Below are 25,132 nucleotides of genomic sequence, written 5' to 3'. Positions count from 1 at the left end.
GCCAAGTTGATGCGATGGCACAAAGACGAGCGTAAGAAAGACGGGAAAAAATTGAGACACCTCGCAGATGGGTCGCAGTGGAGGAAAATCGAGAGGGGTGGCCGGACTTTGCAGATGAACCAAGGAACATGTGGCTTGGTCTAAGTACAGACGACATGAATCCTTTTGGGGAGCAAAGTTGTAGTCACAGCACCTGACACGTGACTCTATGTATCTACAACCTTCCTCCTTGGTTGTGCATGAAGCGGAAGTTCATTATGATGACAGTGCTCATCCAGGGACCGAAGCAACCCGGCAACGACATTGATGTGTACCTAAGGCCATTAGTTGATGAAATTTTGCAGTTGTGGGACAAACCAAGTGTACGTGTGTGGGATGAGCACAAACAACAGGAATTTGACCTGCGAGCATTGTTGTTCGTAACCATCAATGATTGGCCTGCTCTTAGTAACATTTCAGGACAGTCAAACAAGGGATACAATGCATGCACGCACTGTTTAGATAAGACTAAAGGTACATATTTGGAAAAATCTAAGAAGGTTGTCTACCTAGGGTGTCGTCAATTTCTTCCAACTAATCATCCCCTAATATAGAAAGGCAAGCATTTCAACGGTGAGGCAGATCACCGGAAGAAGCCTAACGTCCCTACTGGTGATGAGTTATTGGCTATGGTCAAGGATTTCGATCAAATAGTAATCTTTGGAAAGGTTCCTGGCGGTCAATCTGTTCCAAAAGACGACGTTACCGGACACGTGCCCATGTGGAAAAAGAAATCTTTATTTTGGGAGCTACCCTATTGGAAACACCTAATGGTCCGACCTTCAATCGACGTGATGCACGTGATGAAGAATCTTTGCGTGAACCTGCTAGGATTCCTAGGTGTGTATGGGAAGACAAAACATACAACAGAAGCATGGGAGGAGCAGCAACGTATGAAAGACTCATACGACAAGAAGACTGATAAAGTGCGTCAATAGTTAAGCAGCTACGCTCTTACCAAAGCAGAGAAGGAAATCTTTTTTGAATGCCTGAGCAGTATGAAGGTCCCCGCTGGCTTCCCGTCTATTATAAAGGGAATAATAAATATGGCAGAGAAAAAATTCCAGAACCTGAAGTCTCATGATTGCCACGTGATTATGACGCAGTTGCTTCCAGTTGCATTGAGGGGGCTTCTACCGGAAAATGTTTGATTACCCATTGTGAAGTTATGTGCATTCCTCAATGCAATATCTAAGAAGGTAATCGACCGAGAACGTCTGGAAAGGCTACAGAAGGATGTGGTCCAATGTCTTGTCAGTTTTGAGTTGGTGTTCCCCCCGTCCTTCTTCAATATTATAATGCATCTCCTGGCTCACCTAGTCGACGAGATTTCCATTCTCGGTCCTGTATTTCTACACAATATGTTCCCCTTCGAGAGGTTCATGGGAGTCTTAACGAAATATGTTCATAATCGTGCTAGGCCAGAAGGAAGCATCTCCAAGGGATATGGAACAGAGGAGGTCATTGGGTTATGTGTAGACTTTCTTCCTGACCTTAAGCCGATTAGTGTTCCTGAATCGCGTCATGAGGGGAGACTGAGTGGAAAAGGCACACTAGGAAAGAAAGCAGTGATATGTAGGGACGGGCATTCTTTCACTCAAGCACACTACACAGTTCTAAACAGTTCCACCTTCGTGGCTTCATATATCGAGGAGCACAAGAATTTTGTACGCTCCGAGTTCCCGGGGAAGGCTATCTCCTGGATTGAAGAAAACACCTGGATACTTTCGGCAGTTGGTTGGGAGCACGTCTCATGAATGACCACACTGTTGGAGATCAACTCTACTTGTTGGCCGACTCACCTTCTTCGACTGTATTATATTTCCAAGGGTACGAGATAAACGGGAATACAATTTACATGACCGCCCAAGATAAAAAGAGCACCAACCAAAACAGTGGTGTCCGCTATGATGCGACAGACGAGAACGGGAAAAAGGACACTTACTATGGTTACATAGAGGAGATATGGGAACTTGACTATGGACTTACTTTTAAGGTCCCTTTTTTTCGGTGTAGTTGGGTGAACATGAATGGAGAAGGGGTAAAGGTAGACCAGTTGTACGGAATGACAACAGTTGATCTCAAGAATCTTGGTTACAGAGATGAGCCATTTGTCCTAGCCAATGATGTGGTTCAGGTTTTCTACGTGAAATACATGTCCTCCAGACCGAAAAAAGAAAAAACAAGCAAATCATTACATCGGACGATGAGCCAAAGCGTCACATAGTTCTTTCAGGGAAAAGAAACATTATGGGAATCGAGGACAAGACAGACATGTCAACAGATTATAATAAGTTTGATGAATTTCTCCCTTCATAGTGAGAATTGACCCAAGCATCCCGTTAAATAATGAAGTTGCTCCATGGTTACGGCCAAAGCAATCATAGGCAAGGGATCGAAATATAAATCTATGTAAAGTCTTAAACTTTATGTGATGTGTACTAATGTATTAAACTTTATGTGACGTGTACTAATGATACTTCAAAATAAATTGTTGAAAAATTGTGATGTGCCTTTGAATGGTGCATTTTGAACACAAAAAAAGTATGGAGTTCAAATAAGTTTTAAAAAATGAAATCCCTTTGTAACAGATGAGTTCTCGTTCGAGACCCTCATACTTCGAAAGAGATTGTCCGTTTTGTACACGAAGTGCATCCAGTTTTTGTCGTAACCCTCTCAACTTTTTAGCACATGCTATGTGGGTGAAATGATGATACCATGCCAACTTTCAACATTTTCATAGTTCATTTGTAGTGCTTTTCAATTTCAGGGTCAATTAGCTCAAAAATAAATAAGTAAATGCACGAAAAATACCAAATGAAGTCAGAAATTGTTGAAAATTTGTGATGTGTCTTTGAATGGTGCATTTTGAACACGTAAAAAGTATGGACTTCAAATAAGTTCAAAAAAATGAAATCCCTTTGTAACAGATGAGTTCTCGTTCAAAACCCTAATACTTCGAAACAAATTGTCCGTTTTGAACACGAAGTGCATCCAGTTTTTGTCGTAACCCTCTCAACTTTTTAGCACATACCATGTGGATGAAATTATGATACCATGCCAACTTTCAACATTTTTAGAGATCATTTGTAGTGTTTTTCAATTTCAGGGTCAATTAGCTCAAAAAAATAAGGAAACGCACGAAAAATACCAAAATAAGCCAGAAATTGTTGAAAATTTGTGATGTGCCATTGAATGGTGCATTTTGAACACACAAAAAGTATGGAGTTCAAATAAGTTCAAAAATATGAAATCCCTTTGTAACGAATGAGTTCTCGTTTGAAACCCTCATACTTCGAAAGAGATTGTCCGTTTTGTACACGAAGTGCATCCAGTTTTTGTCGTAACCCTCTCAAATTTTTAGCACATTCTATGTGGGTGAAGTGATGATACCATGCCAACTTTCAACATTTTCAGAGTTCATTTGTAGTGCTTTTCAATTTCAGGGTCAAATAGCTCAAAAACAAATAATTAAATGCAGGAAAAATACCAAATGAAGTCAGAAATTTTTTAAAAATTGTGACGTGCCTTTGAATGGTGCATTTTGAACACACAAAAAGTATGGAGTTCAAATAAGTTCAAAAAAATGAAATCCCTTTGTAACAGATGAGTTCTCCTTCGAAACCCTCATACTTCGAAAGAAATTGTGTGTTTTGTACAGGAAGTGCATCCAGTTTTTATCGTAACCCTCTCAACATTTTAGCACATGTTATGTGGGTGAAATGATGATACCATGCCAACTTTCAACATTTTCAGAGTTCATTTGTAGTGCTTTTCAATTTCAGGGTCAATTAGCTCAAAAACAAAGAAGTAAATGCACGAAAAATATCAAATGAAGTCAGAAATTGTTGAAATTTTGTGATGTGCCTTTGCATTGTGCATTTTGAACACACAAAAAGTATTGAGTTCAAATAAGTTTTAAAAAAATGAAATCCCTTTGTAACAAATGAGTTCTCATTCGAAAATGTGATACTTCGAAAGAGATTGTCCGTTTTGTACACGAAGTGCATCCAGTTTTGGTCGTAACCCTCTCAACTTTTTAGCACATGCTATGTGGGTGAAATGATGATACCATGCCAACTTTCAACATTTTCACAGTTCATTTGTAGTGCTTTTCAATTTCAGGGTCAATTAGCTCAAAAACAAATAAGTAAATGCACGAAAAATATCAAATGAAGTCAGAAATTGTTGAAATTTTGTGATGTGCCTTTGCATTGTGCATTTTGAACACACAAAAAGTATTGAGTTCAAATAAGTTCAAAAAAATGAAATCCCTTTGTAACAAATGAGTTCTCGTTCGAAACTGTGATACTTCGAAAGAGATTGTCCGTTTTGTACATGAAGTGCATCCAGTTTTGGTCGTAACCCTCTCAAATTTTTAGCACATGCTATGTGGGTGAAATGATGATACCATGCCAACTTTCAACATTTTCACAGTTCATTTGTAGTGCTTTTCAATTTCAGGGTCAATTAGCTCAAAAACAAATAAGTAAATGCACGAAAAATACCAAATGAAGTCAAAAATTGTTGAAAATTTGTGACGTGCCTTTGAATGGTGCATTTTTAACACACAAAAATTATGGAGTTCAAATAAGTTCAAAAAATGAAATCCCTTTGTAACAGATGAGTTCTCGTTCGAAACCTTGATACTTCGAAAGAGATTGTGTGTTTTGTACACGAAGTGCATCCAATTTTTGTCGTAACCCTCTCAACTTTTTAGCACATGCTATGTGGGGTGTAATGATGATACCATGCCAACTTTCAACATTTTCAGAGTTCATTTGTAGTGCTTTTCAATTTCAGGGTCAATTAGCTCAAAAAACGAATAAGGAAATGCACGAAAAATATCAAATAAAGTCAGAAATTGTTGAAAATTTGTGATGTCAACTAAAAAGAGTCAACTAAAACATCAACTAAAAGTAATGAACTAAAATTATCAAAGTGTTTTATTTGTTAAAAAGAATCAAGTAAAACATTAACTAAAAAGAAACAAAAAATATCAACTCAAAAGAATCTTCATAAAGTTTTTTAGTTAAATTATTAAATAGAAAACTAAAATAAAAGAGAAAAAAAAATCTTTAATAGCGAAGAATTAAAATATAAACTCGGACTAAAAATTATTAAAGTAAAAAAGCCGCCTATTGGGCCATGACGGCCTGCATACGACTAGAAACCCTACCCGACACATGAGCCAGGATGCAGGCCCGCGGGCCCAATAGGCTCAACAGGCAACGTGAGGAGAGTTAGGCCCATAGGCCTGCAACAGAGAGAAGCTCAAATGAGCTGGTGCGGCAGTGCTCATAGAGCACTGCGAGCGCTCCTCGCTCGGCGAGGTGGGACTAAAGATTGCCCTGCGCCGCGCCGGAGCCAGCCCAGGCCTTTAGTCCCGGGTCGGGGCTCAAACTAGGACTAAAGACCCCCTTTAGTCCCGGGTGGAGCCACGACTCGGGACTAAAGGTCCGTGCTTCCTGCCTTTTGGGCTGCCAAAAAAGGGTCTTTAGTCCCGGGTCGTGGCTCCACCCGAGACTAAAGGGAGTCTTTAGTCCCGGTTCGTGCCCCGACCCGGGACTAAAGATCCACCTATGTAAGTGGGAGTTGCAAATTTCCAACCCAAATCGCCGCAGTTCGATCTTTCTTCCTCCTCTCGCTCGCCTGCAGCACCGGACGAACTGCTCAAGGCCGCCAGGCTGCGCGTCGTCGCCATCGCCCTGCCATCCTCCTCGCCGTCGACGTCGCCCTGTCGTCCTCCTCGCCGGCACCGGACCTCCTCGTGCGCGCTCCTCCCCGTCGTCGACGCCCTGCTGTCGTCCTGCTCGCCGGCGCCAGACCTCCTCGCGCGCCCTCCTCCCCGTCGCCGGTGCTGCGCTCCTCCCCGCCTCTGTCGTCCTCCTCGATCCAACATCCCCTCCCGTCGATGAGCCTCTCTCCTCTCCTCTCGATCGATCGTCGACATGCTTATGTGCTTAATTGTTTTGTATATAGATGCTTAATTAGTGTTTTGTAGATTATTGCTTAATTTTGCTATTGTATATGCTTAAGTGTTATTTGTAGAATATTTGGTGAATTTAGGGTTAGGTAGGTTAGTGTTAAATAGGTTATTTGTGTTATTTGTAGGTCACACTTACTGTTAATTAATAGGTTATTGTTAGTTTAGGGTTAAGTACGCAGGTTTCTTTAATGTTAAGTAAGTTAGTTTAGGGCCTTTTAGTTTAGGTCACACTTAGTGTTTAAGCATATACAAATCTACAATATACAAACATCACTTAAATCACTACAAATATCACTTAAGCATATAAATGCTTAAGTGATATTTGTAGTGATTTAAGTGATATTTGTAAATTATATAATATTTGTAGATTGTAGATTGTACATGTTTAAGTGAATTTTCTTTTAGGTGTAGGTTAAGCTAGAGGAAACAACATTTTTAGTGTTAATAATGGATTTATCAAGACTGCCACATTATGTATGTGCACAAGTTGATTCAATTTTTTTGGTCTCATCTATGTAACCTAGCTAGCTCGATTCTATATGTCACGTTGTTGTCTGTCAAAGTATTGAAGAAAACCATGGCTTCATCATTACCTAGTAGTAACAGACGCATGGTGCTATCAAGCTCTAGAAAGTTGTTTTGGAACGGAGTTCCTGGTAGAATAATTCCTTTTTTGGTACGAAGTTCAGCAAAGTCCTTCCAAATAGCGATATTCGGATGGCTCTTTTTGTACTGCGTACCAAAAAGTTAATTGTCCTATTCGGGATTCCTTTACAAAACAACTTTGTAAAGCTTCATAGCATCATGCGCCTATTACTACTAGGTAATGATGAAGTCATGGTTTTCTTGAATCCTTTGACAGTAGACAATGTGACATATAGAAGGGTAGATGAGATCAGGAAAAATATGGATCATTTTCTACACATCTAGAATGACGCCATTTTGTTAAATCTCTTAAAGGTTAAAAGAATCTGTTAGACATATTTTAGAGTATAGATTCACTCATTTTGCTCTGTATGTAGTTTTCCGATGAAATCTTTAAAAGGTCTTATATTTTGGAACGGAGGGAGTACAAGTTTAGAAAAGTTTATTAAATAGTAGGAATTTAAATAGTAGGACATACGATGCCCGGCCCGCATCCTCGTCATCGACTCGGTGGCGACCACCTGCTTGATAGGCTCCAGCATGTGCGGGACTGGGCTCCGCCAGGCTGGCACTAGGAGGAGTTACCTTCCGGGGAGCGCAGCTTTGTGAGGAACCGGGCTCCAGTCGTCGACCCAGAGCTTCTTTGGTGGCGGTCGCGGGGCCACTTTCGGTGCCTAGGTTGCCAGCCCCCGAGGAGGAGGTACGTTGCCGTGTCAGGGAGGAGGACGAGCATGTCCGTCGCTACATGGAGGCATTGAATGCCAGGTTCTCCAGTACCTGGCAGGTTCTTCAGGGATCTCACCCGAGCTATGATCCGGTGATGGTCCCAGCTCTTTGGGTGTCCACCGCCCGTGCCTTAGTACAGCGACGACTCTTTGTTGGTTGATCAGTTATATATTATTCGATGTATTACTGTATTCGAGACATGTATTATTTATGTATTTAGAATATATATTCGATAATATTAAGTGGATTATTCTATGATGCATTAATTAAGGGGATTTTTATTCCCATGCCCCTAGTTCCTCAGTCGTACTCCGTTTTCCCCATTTCCTTAGTTTTTTTTCTCACTTTTCCCCATGCGATGAAATTCTGCTTTCCCATTTTCCTCACATTTGCCCCCGAAAAATGGCTCAAAACTTACCCAAAATGAGCGTGTGGGGAAAACTGAGTACGACTAAGGAACCAGGGGCATGGGGATAAAAATTCCTTAATTAAGGGGATTATTCGATGTATATAAGCGAGAGTTTTAGTTGTTAGTTAATTTAGTTGTTTATGTTTAATTAATTTGTAGATACTATGGATCCAATACACGACAGAGACGAATATCAGGAAGTCGTGATGCATGGTGTCATCCGCGGGGATGATATTTTAGTTCACGATGTCGATGTCACCAATCAGTTTCTAAACGAGTCCACCTAGGGAGATGAGTCTCCCAACACATGAGGTAGAAGCTCCGGTGAGGTAGACGCCCACGCCTTGGGCGAAGGAGGAATCGACGGCTCCAATGAGGAAGAAGCCGACGAGGGAGAAGCCGACCGCTCCATCGAGGTGCATATATATATATATATATATATATATATATATAGGTAAAATGTTATATATATATATATATATATATAGGTAAAATGTTATATATATACATATATATATTAATCCTCTGCTATATACATATATTGACACTCTTTCTTTTAGCCCACCAGATCGAGCAAAACTTCTGTACGGACGAAACGAGGCCCAACCAAGAAGCTGGATCACGGTGAGAGATACATGATCGAAACAGTCTCAAATGTTGGGCAACCAATTGCTCCCACAGATGTAAAGCAGAAGTTTGTGAATGCATGCGGAGTTGTTGTTAGGGACCACATCCCTATCACCAATTGCTCTCATATGTCGGCACAGCAGCCAAAGAAAACCTTTGGATAAAGCTCATGCTTCATTTCACCCTACCGGCGCCAGAGGTGGATCCAGATGAGGAGGAGCCAAATGAGGAGGAAAGCAAGAGGCGAAAAGAGGCCCTAGAGAAAAAAGTCAAGGAGTGGCCTTTTAAGAAGATGGCTGATCTATTCAGGGGCTGGAAAAAAAGATTGCACCAGAAATTTATCTTGAAAGATAAGACTCCAGATTTCGATCACGGCTATGAGAAGAGAAGATACTACTAGGCCGAATTTGTGGCGTACAAGAAATCGGAGGACGCTCATGAAAAGTCTGCAACAAATAAGATGAATGCAGGTAAGAAGTACCACCATATTATGGGGCCTAGTGGCTACGACGGTAACATGGCTAAGTGGGAAGCAATTGAGGCATCATTTCTGGAGAAAATATATCACTCCAGAGCCCTTAAAATGGCTCGAACGAGGAAGAAACTGATTTTACGGGCTTGGGGCTTGTTGGACGAAGAAGGGAAGGCAATATATAACCAAAGACACAAAGATAATCCCCTACCCATAGAGGACATTAGACATGAAGTACAGGATGTTGAAGAGAGACGGTTCGTTCCCAATAGAGAGAACGATGAGCGCCCTTGGGAATAAGGAACACAAAGGGTGAGCACGAGGCTTACTAGGCTCCCCGCCGTGGATGCTTGTGTTTTCCGAGAAAAGGAAGAGATTTCCCGATAGAAGCCATCAGAGGAGAAAGGAAAAGGAGGCACGTGATAAAGCGGCTGAGGCTGACCGGCTGCATAATCTAGAAGAAGCAGTAAAGCGGCTGCAGCAGGATCAAATCGACAGACAACAAAGTAGCGGCCAATCTCAGCGGCTCATGATAGAAGTTGCATCGAATCAGAAAAGCAGTGCACTTCCACACAGCTCCAGGATGATGGTGATGATGCACTGACGACGGATCCTCCTCGTCGCTACTCAGTGGATGATACCACAGAGAGCACACCTTGTGAGCTAAAGGTGAAAGTTGCTAACTTAAGGTTGACGGTGGCGGTCGGCATGGCCATACCAATTGGACATAATCCAACTTGGCATTGCTCTCCGGTTCCAGAAGGGTACGCTGTCGTCGCGGTGGATGAAGTGATGAAAGATTATGAGGAGCTGAAGCTCGACCACCCTGCAGGTGAAGATAGGGATTTGACTGAACTTGGAGAAGTCAAGAAACAAACCGTTGTATGGCCAAAGGAGGACATCTTGCTTCCAAATTGGACGCCAAGGCCACCGACTCCTCATAGCAGCAATCCTTCTTCGCCTCCACCTCACCAGTCTCCAACACAACCGTCGTCTTCGCCGCCTCACCACTCACCAACGCAGCCGTCTCCACCGCCCCGTCAGCCGTCTCCGTCCACTGAGCAGCAGAGCAAAAAGCGGAAACGTACCACCGCTAATAGTGGCGGCAGAAAGGGGTTCCGATCACCGAAACGTAAGTTGTCGCCCCTCCCAAAAGTACCTCATAAGGATATGGAGAAGAGACCTTGGGACTATACTGTAGAGGACAATATTAAGAGGGCACACGCCCAGCATCAACAGTGGAAGATTGAGACGGCTAACAAGAAGAAGCCGAAAGAGCCAGAGTTCCCGATCACCCCAAAAGATCACGCCACATGTGTGAAAATTCTGAAAACCCTTGCAGATCCCACGCCACTGTTGCCAGCAGACTATGAACGCTCTATTCTCAAGTCGGCTCAGTCAAGAAAGCAGTGGTTGAAGAGCAGTACGTCCAACGGGAAATCAATTACCCAGCTCGGACAACAGAAAAACCAATCGTGCCCCCCGCTCAAAGTGTATTCCGATACAAAGGTGTGCTCGAGCGAAGCTGCGGTCAAGCAGAGGAATGGTGAAACAGCTGGTATCAATCCGGAGTTTGTCGCAATATACGGAGAAGCGGCCAAGGCTGAAGGCATGTCTATTGATGAGTACTTAAACCATTTGCAGGAATTCGCTGACATAACATACGTGTACCGGTACAAAGCTCCTCTCATCAAACCTGAGTTAGTCAACGAGCTACCAAAAAAATACGAAGATTGCATGACTGGTACATGCAAGCATGTGCTGAACAGCAAAACTGGATCTACCTTGCATATAAAGACGAGCATTTCGGGACTGGACAAGGCGTGCTAATGATTGAATTCAACGAATTATTTTAGTTATACAAACAAGACACCCTCGACAAATCTATCATCACTTCCTATTATTTGTAAGCATTATTAATTTATCTCATTAAGTCTTACTCAGCTCGTTCTTGCATGTATAATCTTACTCATCACTATAGTAATTTTGCAGAATGAAGATTCTCGAATGCAAAAGAGGACAAATCTATGACATTGGGTTCATTGACCCATATTACATTCATCACCAAAGTCTCGCAACGAATCCCCGCGAGACAGAGAATAACTTGGTACAAGGGTTAAGGTTTTCCATACCAAAAGGGAAATACTATTTCCTTACAACTTCAAGTGAGTGTTACTACACACATTCTATTTTCGCTTACTCGATGTTATTATAAGTGTATAATTGACTCGTTATGCGTGTGCAGGTTCCACTTTATTTTGTTAATCATTGTACCTGACGAGGGACAAGTAATAGTCATGGACCCGAAACGCACACCCCTCGCTGAATGGGCAAACATGCAGGAATGCCTCCAGAGGTAATTTCAATCATTATGGCACTATATCGGCAACTTCTCGTTCATTTCCTGATAGCAAGGAATTAATATAGAACTCCTTTATTCATTTCCTTTTCTTGGCAGGGCTTGGAAACGGTTCACCGCCAAGTCTCGGGGTGTTTGGAAGTCAGAGCTTACATTTAAACAAATATATGTAAGTAACTACTAGCTAGATCCTCGCATCTCTTTATTCTAGTTTCAATATCATTATAATTCTTGATTATGGTTTTGATTGAACTATGTTCTCGTAAAGTGCTTGAGGTAGGAACATGGCAACAATTTATGTGGATACTATGTTTGCGAGTTCATTCGCCAGACGACCCATGAGACGGGCAAAAACCGGGACATAAAAAAAATTAAAGTATGATAAACAATATTCACAGCTTTATTTTATTACCATGAATTGTGTTCGTTTTCATTGATATATATATATATATCGACCCCTTTTTTAAATTATATCGAATGGTTGCGGGACGGTGTTCTACCACAGGAACGTGTACGAACAATTCATGAGGAAATTTTCGGATTCTTAGATGCAGAGGTCCTATATGTCAAGGGAGAATACTATTGCCCGTCGATGCAATTGATATGAAATGATATAGTGTAAAAAAGATGCATCTATGTGCATGTAACTCGTTTTTACATTTTGTAATATGTTCGATAAAGCACGACGGATGAGATGGTGTAATATATTCGTGACGATGATGTGCAATATAGTTGTTCCTTTACTGTTGTGTATGTACCATCCAACTTAGTGCAAAACAAGAATTAAAAAGTGCCCAAAACAAATAAATGAGAAAATAGGGGGCAGCAAAATAGCCCCATCCAATTTAGTGCAAAACCCTTAACCTAAAAAGTGCTAAAAAAAAGCAGCGAATACCCCCCCCCCCCCCCCCCCCGCCCCCAGCCCCGCCACGTGTAAGGTCATTAGCCCCGGTTCGGGACCAAACCAGGGCTAGCATTAGTGTCGATTGATTAGTCCCGGTTCGCAAACCGAAACTAATGGTCCAACCGAACCGGGGCTATAGGCCCTTTTTCTACTAGTGGCTGTAATCAAACTGAGACTAAAGCTGCGGACGAAACGCTGGTTTTCTACTAGTGCTCTAATAATGACTTACATCTGTATCCAGATTTATTTTTTAAACTTTATCTAGATAAATTGAAGACAAATAATGCAGGACGAAGGTAATATGTTCATTGACTTGCATGTACAACCATCATACCTCAAGAATTCTCCCTTGGTCACCATGTTCTCTTTGAATGCTATGTTAGAGTATCCCCAATAAATGGTATAGATGAAAAATAACAGATTTCTCATGCACAAAAACACTGATCCAATAAATGATGTTAGATGCAATAAAAAAAAAAGATTTGCTCTTGTTGTTGTAAAATAAGGCACCAAGTTGCATCACTTGGGACGCTAGAGCAAAATGTGTGCAGCCTTCACTCCCACGCGGAACCTTCCCACCATGCGCCGGTCGCCCGGCTGCTGCCGTGAGACCCCATGGATCCCTCCTCACACCCAACGGCCGCCAACACTGCTCCGGCACACCTCACCATGGCCGCCTTCACGGTAATGTAGATTTCACATTATCTGTTGGAGTTGGAGATTTTTTGTGATATAAAATTTACACATCTAGTGGAGTTGGAGGTTTTTGGTGATGTAAGAACCCACTTTTTGGTGATGTAAATTTTACTCGAGGCATAATTTGCTGATGTAGTTTACATTATCTAATAGAGATGCTGACATGAGTGTAAATTATGTTTACTGTATGTAGCTCATAGGTTTGCCCAAACTTTGTCATCCAGTAATATAAACAGTAGAACAGATACTTTGTATACAGTAATATGTAGAATAATTAAGTGCCAAGTATGACACAAACGAAGGCGGTGCTAACTGATATGATATCAGTGCTAAAGTGTGCCGTATAAACGATCTTGGATAGAATCAACCTTAATGAGGAAAAAGGAGACCAGACCCATTCCATTCGTTATGAAAGTCGATTCACGAGATTTTCCTACAAATTTTCCGAAGAGCAATAATAGCACAGTTCTCCAAAGAGCATACTACATGCACGGCTCATGGGAAAAACACTAAAACAGAGTAGCACTCGCTACATACAGAAGCACAAGCCAAGGTGGCCTCACTTGCTCAACCCATGGCATGGCAGTAGAACTGATGGAGCTCGATATCCGTCGTCTTGGCGATGACACCATCCCTTCTTGCTGCACTTTTCAAATCGAACTCCCTTGGCCTTGTGAAACTTCTTAACATGGCGATCAAACTGAAAGGAAAATCGATGATATTCAGACCAACATTTGAAAATTGAGAGAACATATAATAGCTACCTCTTGATCTGTGTTGCCGATTTCCCGGGCCTTTTTGACATTGGGGTCAAGGTGACAGCCTAGGCACGGTTTCTTGCTATTTTAGCGGTCTTCATACCAGTAACTCATGTGAACACGCTCCTGATCCTACAAAATCAAGATCTTTCAATCACTCTCTTTTGCTGAATCCAGATCCCAAGGCCAGCTTTTAGCCCAGGCTCGTTTCCGTTGAGAGAGCAGCGGTTGATAATGGGCTGTCTTCTTAACCGGCTGCGTTCCTTCACTATCGATGATGGCGCATGCATGCATGCATGGTTGCTGGTGTGGATACGAGGTAGCTACAAGTATTTCGGTATAGAGGGAGTACATAACTGCGATTTGGATACGAGGGCCTGGACACACATTTCCTCTGTTATGTCATGCTGTTGTTGCCATGGACTGGGAGCTCTCAACTCTGATTTTAGAGCTCAGAGTTTTCTTTTTTGACAGCGGTGAAGGGCGGTTCCGGTGATGAAAACTGCATTTATGCGGAACACAAAAGCATGATCATCTACCACTACCATGCCATAGTAATGCAAATGATCATGACAATATGATGACCTGATGATCTCTTTTGGTAGCAGGGGAATCAACACTGTATATATATCATATATGTGCAAGCGGCAGTGTTTCCACCACCACATAATCCATATATGGAGCTCCTTTGTTGGGCGGAACAGTCCATAATGCAGACTCTTGATTCCGAGATATTAGAGTAAACCAATGCAAAGAGCACATTTTGCTTCACCGAATTTGCGAACCGATACAAAGATGGTCGCCGGTGTCGTGTAACAATTGCCAAAGGCAGCACTTGAGCGATGTGCAGTTCCTCTGCTCTCCGTCAAAAGAGGAGGAAAGAAGAACAAGAAAATGAAGAGGAAGAAGAAGCCGGGACTGGAGGAGGAGGAAGATGAGATCAAGGAAGAAGATGGATGGAGGAGGGTGCCGCGGCGTTGGGACGGAGGAGGAATGCTTCCACCGTCGACGAGCGGGCGGGGAATTTAACGGCCCCCTCTCCCTCTCTTCCCTCCTTTTTTCCCTTTCAAGTACGCGAGGAGGTCGAGGGGCCTCGTCTTGGGCCGGACTGGTTTGAGCCCAAACCAACTGCTTATCTTTTTCTTTTTCTATTATCGGGTCGCCTCTCCTAGCTCCGGCCGCCGGCCGGCGAACGTGGCCGCTCCCAGACGTCTGCTGCTACTAAGGCAGCCGACCGACACGTTTCAGTTCCGACTGAACCGACCGAGCCTTAACTCTTACTATTAGGTTGCTCCAGTCAGTCCTAAACCAGAACCACCCAACTTCCGCCGCCGGCGACAAGCTGCAGTGGAGCACCTCATCCGCCGCCGGCGACCAGCTGCAGTCCCATCTCCATCCATCAATCAGATCCCCCGGTGCACCTCCCTGGCCGTCAAGGATGCCGCGCGCTAGTGGGAGGTCCAGCACGCCTGCCTGCTCACTGCTCACTGGCTCATCGCAGCGCAGCCGGGGCCCTCAACCACCAGGTCTCCGGCGCGTATCAATCCTCAGAGGACGCTGGCTCATCTGCGTCTCCTCGCTGCTATGACAGGGACGTCGACGACCTCCTCTCCTCCCCGCCCCTCCAGCTCCAATGGCAGCATGCCCGCCATCTGCTCGATGAAATGTCTGTGCCCAACCACCACCAGCATCTGTGCCCAATCTACTCGAGGGTACGTACTGTCTCTGATCCCATCTTTCCGTTCCTCAATTGGCAATCATGTGTCACCAAGTCTGTCATCTTTTTTCTGCTGGACTGAGTGTGCTCTAGGCAGGCAATGGAGGCGAGCCCAAGCAAAGCATGATGCTCACACAACCGTCGAAATTCTAAGTTCGTATGTGTGTTTTGCATATCACAAAGATATCAGCATGCATGATGCCAACCTTCCTGAGATGCTTTCCTCATGTTGAGTCGCTGCATATCACGGTACTTCCTGGCGTTACATTTTAGTACCGTTGCTTGCTGCCACTAAATGATCCATCACTTGCTGAAGTGTTCACTGAGTTGAACAATGTGCAGCCTGCAGAATGTGATCAGGCTCAGCCTCAAGTTCCCCGAAGATCAGGCTGTTCCCAAAGTAAATGTATCGTTGCGCATCTGGGCGATGCCGTTCGGTGAGTTCCACGGAGGGGGAGCAATACGAGCTTTCCTTCCTTCGCTACTTCTTCAGGAGTGCATGTGTTTTAAATTATGCACCCGTTTTTATGGCCAATCCAAGGTTCGCTTCAACGTCCGTGGATGAGATGCTATACAGCGTGAAGAATACGAGTAAATGGAAATGCCCTAGTGAATTTAAGGTGGTTGTCTACGAGAGTACTGGTCCTGACTCCTGAGGGAGGTACACGCTGGACCTTTCAGCTTGGAGTAAAGTTTTCTGATGATAACCCTTTTGCACCAGTTAAAATCCTGTAATGTAGATGGTTCGTGTCGTTTTCCAGTATCTGCACGTAGCACACTGCTTTACAATTGTTTGCATATGTTATCTGAACAATGGCTAGTTCTCAGATTCTACTAGAATGATTATCTGAACATTGGGTTATCTGAACATATGATGGATCATCTAGCACTAGATGTATATTTCACTCTGTGGCCTTTCGGAGCTCTTTGATTATGAAATGTGAAACTTCATGTGCACCTATGGAAACTAGGATGATTGATTTAGCATGTATGCATCCACCAGAACCAGAATAATGGATGCTTTTGGTCTCACTAGTCCCACCATCACAAGGAATATAATTCAAGATGAGATTAGCAATTACAGTAGTGATATAAGGGAGAAATGTACCTTCTTCAGACTCTGTGGGGCGGTCTACTGCATGTTTGCAGGAAAGTGGAGCTCGTAGATGCGGGTTATGAGGAGGACATACCTAAAACTGAGAAAATCTTGTTACACCAAGTTGACATAGCAGCAGAAGAGTTCGTCGAAAAAAATGGCTCGCATGATAACGTGTTGTTTCTTGGGGGTAACCAGTCGTAAACACGTGATGCCTTGGTGCCAAAGAATATCCGCAACCGAAGTCGAATTGTGTCTATTTCACAGATGATGAGTAATGTAATTATATGTAGAAGACTAATACCCGGGATATAGGTGTTCTCAACTTGGAAAATGACAATAGCGAAGAAATTGTATATCCGCTTGGGTACAGCTGGCTGAGTCCCATATGGATATCACCCACTCTTACAGTTTTGAGCATACTTCTTGTCCATGTATACGAAATACGATAAGAGGACTATCCCTTGTAACTTTGAAAATATGTGTCATGCAATGGATAGACAGGAATACTTTCTTTTCTGAAATGATAGACAGGAATACTTGCCATGATTGGTTTGAAGAACCACACTGTGGATTGATAATACCACAGGTGGACAGGCTGCTAGCTATCAATGTTATTATTCTAGCATGATACATTGACCTCCATATAGTGTTATGCGGCTATGCCATGCCAGCTAGATAATGAAGAACTGCTGCTTCTGGAATCTGAATGTACACCACTATGCATGTTGCAGGCGATGAACTCTACTCCAACAAAAAATATCAGGAAGCAGCAGCGGATATACCGAAGCTCTGAGAAAGAATCTGAATGAACCCGCAGTAAGGATTTTCGGTTTACAGTGATTATACCTTATATAACATCTAAGGGAAATTTCTATGAGCTGTTTTATCTGTTATTAATCTGTCACAGAACTTTTGTGAGCTGTCATACTTTATCTAATACATTGGTTAAATTTGTTTCTCCATTTAAGTTAGATGGATCTCTGATTACTAAAAATTTCTGTCACCTAAATACATAATAACATATATCATCTATGATCTGTCTTATTTGTTTTACATTGCTAGCTACAAGGCATGCTCCAGGGGCACCGTTATATCTTGGCACCCAGATTACTGCAATATTTTACTATATGATGATACTGCTACTTTTATGACTGGCCATCCTGGTTTTTAGAAACAGAGCTCAATGTCACATCTTTCTCAGAGCTGTGCCTGTAGGTCTGGATGATGCGGGAAAATGTATTGAGCTGGATCCTACTTATCTGATGGGTTATGCATGGAAGAAGTTGCAGTAGTCAGGAAAGAAATTTCTGATGAGTCGCTTGAGACGGATTGAATCTGAAAAAAACAGTAAGTTCATATCATGATGTCCTAAAGAGTGATAAGCATTGTTTTTGGAAAAAAGCTAGCTTATCTAGATTGAAGGGTCGCACATTAGCCCTATTGGATATGCGTGCACTCTGCAGATTAAACCATTCTTACTACAGCTTATCTGGACTGGATGCTGCTTATCTTAAATGAAATCATATTAATCAAGCAATCTATCACGGATAAATATGAATTAGAGTGTGTGATTTCTGCAGGTCAAGACACCAGAGGCAAACCAGGTGCAACGACAGAAAGAAAATGAGGAACATTGTAATTGATGGCTTTAAGAGGTGGCATTCTAGTCTTCTGTTTGCCTTCTTGACGTTATAATGAACTGACATTTGTTTTCGTCGGGCTAGATGTGTGACATGCATCGAGAGGTCTAAAGGCGGTGACGTTGGGCCTGAGGATTTAGTAGACATTTTGGTTAGTCTAGTTTATTTCTTTGTGACAAGTCTTCCATCATTATTTGTTTCTGTGCTTTTTCCACACATTTCTTGCATGTGTGGTTTACTGTGACTCTAGTAATCCTTGTGCAGCAGGGAACAAAGAAACTGTACCTTGACTGGCAATGAAAACGTTCTAATTAGTAGTTAAACTTTACCCCTTCCAAACAATCTAGTTGAGTTATTATCGTCAGTGATTAATTATTTGCTCTCAATGATCCTAACAAGAGATTCACATTTGGATATTGATTTGTGTAATGAACTTAAAAGGTACATGGAAGAAGTTGCAGTATTCAAGAAGGAAGTTTCTCATGATCGCTCGAGGTGGATCTAATCTAAACGAGTGGTAAGTTCATATCATGATGCACTAAAGAATTATCGTGATAAAGCAATTATTTTTTAAAAGAAAAACTATCTTATCTAGACCGGAGGGTCCCACATTAGCCTATTGGATATGTGTGCACTCTCTCGATTAAACCTCCTTACAACTTATCTAGAGTGGGTACTATTGATGTTAAATGAAACCATATTAATCAAGCCATCTATCACCAATAAATATGAATGGAAGGATGTGATTTTTGCAGGCCAGGATATCAGAGGCAGACAAGGTCCAACGGAAGGAAGAAACCAAGGAACATCTTTCCAAAATACAACAAGAGTTGCAACAAGTTAACGCACGACAAGATGAAGTTGCTAATGAGCTACAGAAAGCTAATAAGCACAATGAGCATGTTCAACATCAGCTCTCGGAGTCCAAAAGGGGTCATAGTGAGGAACTTTATAGAGCAATGAGCATAGTTTGAATCTTGAACATCAGTTCTCGAAATCCAAAGAGCGGTATAATCAGCTTCAGTCCAAGCATGACGACTTGCTAAGGAACGGGATACTGCACTCAAAGAGGTAGAAAAGTTACGCCGGAGAAGAAGTAGGGTGATGCCCTGCCAGTTTTTATTATCTGAACTGAAGTGAGCAACAGAAAAGTGCATACTTCATTGAAGTTCAGAGAATGCAGCTTTGCCTCTGGTGTTCTCCGAAACATGAAAGTTGTAATAAAGGTCCTAATCTCTAGTGAAATCATGAATCAGTCTCAAGGGCATGAACCTGGTTAAATTTGTCACCTATTTCCTCTCCGACCTATTCACCACGCCAGGATAGCTTACCAAGAACCTGCTAGAATCAACTCCGACAGAGAAATAGAGATAGTTTACTGGACTAGAAAATGCGGATCTAGAGTTTTTAGCCAGTAACTATAATTAAGGGAATAGACACAATCAAGCAAGATAGATCTAAAAAAAGGAGCGATCTCACCAATGAACTTATGAAATCTAACAAGAACAATGAGTTCGTTATTTTCACTCTACATAGATCAACCTAAGAACTGATTCAAAAACTTTTTTTTGAGAAGGTACCATGTGTCATTCAATAAAACAACCATGATACATGGTCACACATCACACGTGGACCCAACTAGAATGCTCTAGAAGCACCAGCTGTCTCGACACTTTGCAGAAAGGACCCCATAAAAAGACAAATTACAAACAAGACCTTGGAGACCCCTGCACAGAAACGCCAATGCTTGGCTCACTCTCCATGAGCCGCCGCCGTCGAAGACGCCATCGAAGAAGGAGACGGAACACCACAGAACCTTGACCCAGCAAGCTTCCTTGCAGATAAACTACTTTGTGGACCTCTTATGGATCCCGCCACGGACGGCGAGAACACTTCCTTTGGGAACGTCGGTCGGGGAAGACCCCGAGCTTGACCAGGTCGCCGCACCGCTCGATTCAATCGACCACGTCGACATAGAAGAGCAGCACCGCCACCGGCACCCTCGAACCCAGCATCGAAACCCCCAACACCTAGAGCACGCCAACGACGCCCACCGGCTACACTCTTGTACAGTTCCCTCGAATTCCGTGGTGGCATCGGAGCAAACGCGACCACGTCGGCGGAGTTGGAGGACAAAAACAGCACTGAAGTTTGTTGTCGTCGCCGCCGCGACCCCGCTCAGACACCTAGCTCACAGATCTGACACCACCAGCACCGGAAACCGATGTGCCGTGAGCACATGAGGAGCACACTTATTGAACGTCGCTGCCATTGCCATTAGGGACAAGGAAATGGAAATCCAACACCAACCTACATAGCTTATACCTAGACTAGAGTTTTACAAAACTGCATGGCCGATCCGGCAAGTCAAACCCCTCCGACGAGCCCGAGGCCCGCGGAGGAGAGGAGCTGGAGCCACCGCCGGCAAGGTAGTCAAACTTCTCTTCACTCTTTTCCTATAGAGAGTGAAAGGGGAGGAGGGGAGAATAGACGTATGTATCCGAAGACTTGGTGGTGATTCAATAAACATTAAGTTGATGTTTGATTGAGTTGAAAGCTACAAGCGTCCCACCCATTTCTACCCCATAAAACTCCCTCCCTCAAAAATATAGTGAGAAACAAAATGTGAAAAAATGAAATTGACGGAGGAACCATATAGAGGCGATGGGCGAGTGAGGGAGAGGTGATCGAACGACGGGCGATGGTAGCGCGCGGGGGAAACAATTAGAGGAAACACAAGTGGAGGAGCATGAAAAGGTAGTTCAAAAATCTAAAAAGTGTAAGGACTAATATGAAAAAGAAAAAGCCCGGAAATAGGAAAGCCAAAACTGAAAACTGGAAAACCCAAAGTAACAGCCTCTCGTTGCACCACTTGTCAATCGTGGAGTGCAGGGAGCAGCCCCTCGCACGTGACATTGCATCACTTGTCGTGTTGTCAAGCCTGAAGCAATAACCCCCGCGAGGTGCCTTTTTTAACACAATATAATGAAAACCGCTCACATACACAAACATACACTCATTTCTATGAACGCACGCTAAACTAACAAATGCTACTAAAACAAGCTGGCTTGCAAGGCAGGTCGGTCATACACGCATCAAAGTCGCCATGCGAAACAACGCTCCAGAAAAAGCTTCTACTCGACATGGAAATGTCATCTGAGGGCAGCTCCATCTCAATTCCAACGAGAAGAGCCGTTTGTTGGGGATCGTAGTAATTTCAAAAAAATTCCTACGCCATATAAGGATCTATCTATGAAGAAACCAACAACGAGAGAGGTTGTAGAGAATCTTCATACCTTTGAAGATCGCTAAGCGGAAGCGTTACTATGAACGCGGTTGATGGAGTTGTACTCTCAGTGATTCAGATCACGGTGGATTCCGATCTATGTGTCGAACCACGGCACCTTCGCGTTCAACACACGTACAGCCCGGTGACGTCTCCTCCTTCTTGATCCAGCAAGGAGAGAGGAGAAGTTGAGGGAGAGCTGCAACAGCACGACGGCGTGGTGGCGGTGGAGCTATGTGGTTCTTCGGCAGGGCTTCGCCAAGCGTCGCGGAGGAGGAAGAAGAGGGAGAGAGGGTTGCGCCTTGGCAGAAATTAATTGTGTGTTCCCAAAATGCCAAAACCCCAAGTATATATAGGAGGAGGAAGAGGGAGGGCTGCCTTGGCCCCTCCTACAAGGAGGAGGGGTTCAGCCGAAGCTAGGGAGGAGTCCTCCTCCCACAAGGGAGGTGGACTTCCTTGGAAGGACTCTTTTCCCTTTCCTTTTAAGCCTTTTTGCCTTATCTCTTTATTCCTATGCGCATGGGCCTTTAGGGAAAGCCTTGGCCAACCCAATAAGGGCTGGTCCACCTCCTCTAACAGCCCATGAGCTCATTTGGACGTCACACACCTCCCAGGGGTCCTCCGGCACCCTCCCGGCACTCCTCGTACACTATCGATGAGCCCGAAACTTTTTCGGTGAGGAAAACAAGACCTCCTATATGTCAATCTTTACCTCCGTACCATTCCGGAGCTCCTCGTGACGTCTGGAATCTCATTCGGGACTCCGAACAACCTTCGGTAACCACATACTATTCCCTTTACAACTCTAGCGTCATTGAACCTTAAGTGTGTAGCCCCTACGGATTCGGGAGACATGCAGACATGACCGAGACATCACTCTGGCCAATAACCAACAGCGGGGTCTGGATATCCCATGTTGGTTCCCACATGTTCCACGATGATCTCATCGGATGAACCACGACGCCAAGGATTCAATCAATCCCGTATGCAATTCCCTTTGTCTACCGATATGATACTTGCCCAAGATTCGATCGTCGGTATCCCCATACCTTGTTCAATATCGTTACCGGCAAGTCTCTTTACTCGTTCTGTAACACATCATCCCGTGGCTAACTCCTTAGTCACACTGAGCTCAATATGATGATGGATTACCGAGTGGGCCCAGAGATACCTCTCCGTCACACGGAGTGAAAAATCCCAGTCTCGATTCGTACAACCCAACAGACACTTTCGGAGATACCCGTAGTGCACCTTTATAATCACCCGGTTACGTTGTGACGTTTGATACACCCAAAGCATTCCTACGGTATCCGGAAGTTGCACAATCTCATGGTCCAAGGAAATGATACTTGACATTAGAAAAGCTTTAGCAGACGAACAACACGATCTAGTGCTATGCTTAGGATTGGGTCTTGTCCATCACATCATTCCCCAATGATGTGATCTCGTTATCAATGATATCCAATGTCCATGATCAAGAAACCATGATCATCTATTGATCAACGAGCTAGCCAACTAGAGGCTCACGAGGGACACACTGTGATCTATATATTCACACATGTATTACGGTTTCTGGTTAATACAATTATAGCATGAATAATAGACAATTATCATGAACTAGGAAATATAATAATAACCATTTTATTATTGCCTCTAGGGCATATTTCCGACACCGCGTCTTCGTCAATCTCACGCATAAGAAAATGGTTGGCAAGGCATACCGTATTGCCATGGTGTCCAAAACACAAAAAAAGGTTTCCCCTACTTTGTATTACAAAGTAATCAACCGACACAACCAATGATAGGTGCGGGGGCAGACAGCGTAATCATGCCCAAAAGAAAGACAAGAGAAACTAAGAGAAAAATGCGAGCAACACGAGAGCAGCGAAAGTTGTAGTATAGCATAACTGTTACGCCCACCGAAGAATTCCACCACACTCCAATGCCATCACATTGTCGTGTACACATCAACACATTAAAGAACTGCGGCGATGCCGACGCTCCTGCCCGGACGAGTCCTATGGTTTCTCCCGGTACAAGGAGAGGAGTGAGGGAGAGGTACACCCGACGCCCTTTAGGAGGGGTGGCGGCGCCCACAGGCATCACAACATCGGTGTCGGCCAGATCCGACAGAGATTTCTTCCGACCCCTCACACACACTGCCCAGGACCAACCATTGGCTCCACCAAGCCAATCACCCACCAACATGCGCCACAACAGTCACGAGGACACCACCGTCGTCTCACCACAACAAACGTAGCGAGGCCGACCAGACTGTGACAAAACCACCGGCTCGGGCGGTAGCAGACCGGCCGCATGAGCAGGAGCATGTCGGGCCAGCTGCCCAACCGGGCCCAGATCAGACCCGTTAAGCCCCCGCCGCTGTGCTGCAGCACACTCAACACAGTAGTCGCCACCCCCATCACCAATAGCTCGCCAGACCAGCTGAAGACGGCCATTGGAGACCGAACAAGCTCACCCCGACCCAGATCTAGGCCCATGGGCCAGCATGGCGCAGCCGGCCAAACCCCGCCAAGAAGTTGCGCCGCCGTCGCCCGATCTGCCTTGAGACACCGCCCGTCGAGGACCACCGCCACCGGAACACATCGCCCGAGCCAAGAGTCGCGATGGGAAAAGAAGGAGGTCCGCCACCACCGGCCACACGTCACCGCGCGGGCAAGCGACCAGCCGTGTCTGTCGAAGGTAGCGGTGGGGGGAAGGGGTGGGGAGGCTCAGCGGCGGAGGGAAGAAAGGGCCGTCCCGGTCGTCTCGCTCAGGGAGGCGACACGGGAGGTACGGGGGAGAGGGGTGGAATCATGGTGTCCAAAACAGGTATTAGAAACGATGCAAGAAAGCAGATCATGTACACAGAAATCAATAACACGGTGTAAAGCGAACCAACCTGTGGTTGCATGGTCAGAGGGACTGTGGTATCCCCTGACCACCAGGGTTCAAATCCTCGTGCTCGCATTTATTCATGGATTTATTTTAGAATTTTTGGCGATGCGCATTCAATGAAAGAGACGTTTCCGGCGATGCGCATCAGTGGGAGGAGACGTTCCCGTCGATGACGACGTGCCTATGATAACCTCGTAAATTTCAACATGATATGCCGGCTCAGTCTCTCATAGGTGCTCATAGGGATATAATCTGTGTGTGTGCGTTCATACAGATGAGTGTATGCACGTGTATCTGAGTGCTTGCGTTTGCACTGTGTTTAAAAAAATAACACGGCGAAAGAAGCCATACCAAAAACCAACCAACGAAAAACATGATGCGAGAATGCAATAACACAAGCGAGTCAACAGCAATAGAAGCACACCAAACAACAACGCACGTATCCATACATCCTAAACAATGTGGCTTTCGGTGGAATTTTCCTACTGGAAATTTGTTGCGTCAAGTAGTCGAGTTTCGCACAAGGGAGATCGAGTGATGGTTTAAACTGGGCTGGCCCATTTAAACGAAACATCTTCGGTTTTGGGAACATCTTCATGCGGCTTTGCTAGCTTTGGGAACTTTTTAAAGGTTCCAGCCGGTTTTTTCTAGTTTTGAAAAACTTTTAGAAAGTTTCCTGAACCAGTTTTTTCTTTTTCGTTTTTTTCTTTTTTCTTTTTTCTTTTCTCTTCTGTTTTGTATTTTTTCTTTCCTTTTTCCCTTTTCGTTTTATGTCTTTTATTTTTGTCATGTTTATATTTTATCTAATGTTCACCGCTTAAAAAAACTAAATTTTTTAGAAGATTATAATTTGTTCACAATTTATAAA

At 43.9% G+C, this 25,132-nt stretch overlaps 1 long non-coding RNA gene across 4 annotated transcripts; it reads left to right on the top strand.

Annotated features, from left to right (window-relative positions):
* The first annotated feature begins 14,740 nt into the window (after positions 1 to 14,740).
* Positions 14,741 to 19,368, top strand: LOC123409400. 4 transcript variants are annotated; one of them, XR_006612848.1, is made up of 9 exons: positions 14,741 to 15,336; positions 15,435 to 15,590; positions 15,684 to 16,002; positions 17,172 to 17,256; positions 17,642 to 17,787; positions 18,021 to 18,095; positions 18,165 to 18,231; positions 18,522 to 18,597; positions 18,836 to 19,368. It is a non-coding gene; the product is annotated as an uncharacterized LOC123409400 (long non-coding RNA). The 4 variants fall into 4 exon arrangements; XR_006612849.1 differs by having other exon boundaries at positions 14,743 to 15,336; positions 15,439 to 15,590; positions 15,684 to 15,778; XR_006612850.1 differs by having other exon boundaries at positions 14,743 to 15,336; positions 15,684 to 15,778; positions 17,656 to 17,787.
* Positions 19,369 to 25,132: the final 5,764 nt, after the last annotated feature.

The sequence above is a fragment of the Hordeum vulgare genome, chromosome 7H (genome assembly GCF_904849725.1).
Source record: "Hordeum vulgare subsp. vulgare chromosome 7H, MorexV3_pseudomolecules_assembly, whole genome shotgun sequence".
NCBI lineage: Eukaryota > Viridiplantae > Streptophyta > Magnoliopsida > Poales > Poaceae > Hordeum > Hordeum vulgare.
This window is presented reverse-complemented; position numbering and strand designations above follow the sequence as displayed.